Below are 3,958 nucleotides of genomic sequence, written 5' to 3'. Positions count from 1 at the left end.
TGGAGAATGCCAAAGCAGAGCAAGTGCCACTAGCTAGGTACTTGGAGAGTGTCAGAACTGGCCCCCACAAAAGTTGGGCCAGCTGGGCTAAAGGATATCAGGAAAGATTGTGCCAAATATAACTTCTGTTCCTGAGGAAAGTTTCTGAAAATTTCTACTCCTCTGGCAATGCCCTAAAGAGCCACTAAGTCACTTTCACCTATAACTCAGGCACTTTACAAACTGTGGCTTCTATTCTGGGTCTTGGGATGGAATGGTATATTGTGTTGTCCCATTAAGAATAAAGTTTCAGTTTCCTAAAACATTCTGGCTCTCTGAGCTAAGTCCAGTGATTTTTCAAAGCCAGACTTTATGGGAGATGGTCTTCCCAGTGAAGATCCCAAAGTTGGAGGATGATTAATGTGGGACTCAAACAAGTCATTTCTGAGGAAGGACTTCCATGCCTATGATATCCCTTCCAATTGTGGGTTGCCATGCTGAGAGTTTGGTTTCCAACCATGTCTCTGCCCCACCTACCCTTCTCAATGTGGCTATTTATTTATTTATGTATTTATTTTATCTTTAGCTGTGCAAGAGCTGTTATGCTAGTCTTCAAGTAACTTTTGCAGTGGGTTGCACATATGTAGTTGCAGACAAAATGTCCATGAGAGAAGCTCAGTATCTTCTTGCTATGCTATCTTCCCAAGACTCACATTTTCTTTACTTATTTGCCATTGATGGACACTTCAGTTGTCTTCACATCTTCCCTATGGAAAAATAATGGTCAAATAGGGGCTAAGGAGGAAGATGGAAGAGTAGGAGGACCCTGGGTTCACCGTGTCCCATGGATGCAGCTGGATAACACTCACATCAATGCAAATAACCTAGAAAATGACCCCAAAACTAGCAAAACAAACTCCACAATGTAGACAAGAGGCCAAATTGAGGAGGGTAGGAAAGGCATAGATATGGTGGGGATCTAAAACATCTAGATCTGGCCATTGAAGGGAAGGAGCTGTGGGCATGGAGAGGGATAAGAAGTAAACTATCACACCAAGGAGCTTGTCCAGGGAAGATAAGTCACCATAGCTTTGGCTTTAAAAATCAGAGGGGCCAAATACCATGAATTCTTATAGCAAGTGGGACTTAAAGCTTGGAACTTTTAAAATCATTGAGCTGCCCAAAGGTTGACAGGAAGCTGAGTCCCCACCCTTAAAGAGATAGGACAACAAACAGCCCAAGGAGATACAGCTTAGAAGCAGCAGTTTGAAAAATGCCTAAGGTACACAACAGAGAGAGTTAGTTACTAATCTGAGTTTGCTCAGGGACTTCTCCAAGGAAAAGAAGCTGGCAGATGCCATTAATGTCCCCCATCTCCCATCATGAATGCACAGCTGCCTGTAGGGAGGTACCTACTTAACTTGTTTACACTACAGCCCAACCCCCTCCATCTGGCCTGCCTCAATTGTGGCATTGCAGGTCCCTTCCCCCAGAAGACTCATGCAAACCTTGCCAATATTGGATCTCCTGACCTCCTACGAAAGGATGTATGTACCTTGTTAAAATAGCAACTATGATTTGCTTGCCCACAGTTCATAGAGTGGCCCTAGCTATACCGGTCTCCCCAGTGACTGTGCATCTCTGAGGGAAGAGGACCTACATACACAGCTCATGGTACCACATCCCCACTTGTGTGTGCACTCTGTGGAATGGCCCAGGCCAGCCTGGGTTTAGTGGCAACATCCTGTGAGGAGAGAGTCAGGGACATTTTATTAAAAGTGTGCACCCATCTATTATTTTCAACAGCAACAGACATTGCTGGCTTTTCTAACACCGAGAAAGCATTAGGCAAAATGAAGAGACAGAGGAATATGTTCCAAATGAAAGAACAGGAAAAAATCACAGCAAGAGACCTAAAAGAAACAGATAAGTAATATGCCTGGCAAAAAATTAAAGGAATGATTATTAAAATACACTTTGGACTGAAGACAAGAGGAAATCAGTGAGTCCCCTTAACAAAGAGGTATAAAATAAAATCCTAAATGAAAACACAATAATTGAAAAACACAATAATTGAAATTAAAAATACATTTAATGTAATAAATAATAAGGTAAAGGAATGAATTAATTACCCAAAAGACAAAGTAACAGAAATTAACCAAGCTGAGCAAGTGAAAGAAAAAGAATTATGCAAAATAAGAATAGACTTAGGGAACTCAGTGACTCCATCAAACAAAATAACATTTGCATTATAGGGACCCAGAAGAAGAGAGAGAAAAGGGGGCAGAAAACCTATTTAAAGACCTAATAGCAGAAAAGTTCCATAATTTGAGGAAGGAAATAGATATCCAGATACAGAATATCACGGAGATCCCCCAATAAAATCAACCTAATGAGATCTGCACCAAGAAGCATAATAATTAAAATGACAAAACTAGCAAAAAGAAAAAAATTAAAAGCAGCAAGAGAAAAGAAGAGACTTCTATACAAGGCAAACTTCATGAAACTATGATCAGGTTTTTCAGCAGAAATATTACAGGCCAGAAGAAAGTGGCATGATATATTCAAAGTATTGAAAGGAAAAAATCTGCAGCCACAAATACTCTATATAGCTAAGCTATAATGATATAATGATAGCTAAGCTATCATTCAGAATAGGAGATATAAAGAGTTTCTCAGACAAATAAAAACCAAGGGAATTTATGACCACTAAAAGAGCCCTACAAGAAATAGTAAAAAAACACTTTGAGTGGAATGGAAAGACCATAAATGAGAGTATGAAAAGTAGGAAACATAAAAAAAGTAAAAATAAATATTTCTGTAAATATCCGTCAAGGAATTCAAAGAATAAAAGGATGTAAAATTGACACCATGGACCTAAAATATGTGTGTGTAGTCAGGGGGACAGGAATGGAAAATGGGCTCAAAATTAAGTGACCATCAACTTCATAAAGACTGCTATATGTGCAAGATGTTATATATAAAACTAATGGTAACCACAAATCAAAAATCAGTAATAGATACACAAACATTAAGAGAAAATTATCCAAGTATATAACTAAAGAGAACCAACAAACCATGAAAAAGAGCAAGAGAAAAAAGGATCGGAGAGAAACTACACAAACAACCACAAAAAAAGTAACAAAATACAATAAATATGTATCTATCAATAATTACTGTGAGTATAAATGTACTAAATGATCCAATGAAAAGATACAGGGTAATGGAATGGATAAAAAGAAAAACAAAACAAGACCCTCTACATGCTGCCTATAAAAGATTCATTTCAGACCTAAAGACATCTACAGATTGAAAATGAATGGATGAGAAACATCTATCATGCAAATGGATGTCAAAAGAAAGCCAGAGTAGCAATACTTATACTGGACAAATAGACTTTAAATTACATGCTCCTAAACAATGAGTGAGTCGAAGAATAAATTTTTTAAAAATTACATGGAAACAAATGACAATGAACTTAAAATGGACCAAAATGTTTGGGATGCAGCAAAAGCAACCCTAAGAGGGATCTTTATAGCAATACAGGCCTCAAGAAGCATGAAAAATCTCAGTTAAACTACTTACTCTTACACCCAAATCTTATGCTCAAACCTTATAAAAACTGAAAAAAAAAAAAATAGAACAGACAAATTAAACCAGAAGCTGGTTTTCTGAAAAGATAACAAAATTGATAAACCAGCAGCCAGACTCATCAAAGACAGAATGAGAGAGAGGACTCAAATAAACAAAATCAGAAATGAAGGAGGAGAAATAACAATCAACTCTACAGAAATGCAAATAATTGCAAGAGAATATTGTAAAAAATCATATGCCAACAAATTGGGCAACCTAGAAGAAATGGATAAATTCCTAAAAATATATAACTTACAAAAACTGAATATATATCTTTAGATTTGCTTTTATTTCCTTGCTTTTGGAGTCAGATCTAAAATCTCATCACCAGGATTGATCAAGCGAC

This window comes from Vulpes lagopus, chromosome 8, assembly GCF_018345385.1.
Source record: "Vulpes lagopus strain Blue_001 chromosome 8, ASM1834538v1, whole genome shotgun sequence".
In the NCBI taxonomy this organism is placed as follows: Eukaryota; Metazoa; Chordata; class Mammalia; order Carnivora; family Canidae; genus Vulpes; species Vulpes lagopus.
Note: the sequence above shows the minus strand (reverse complement) of the source record.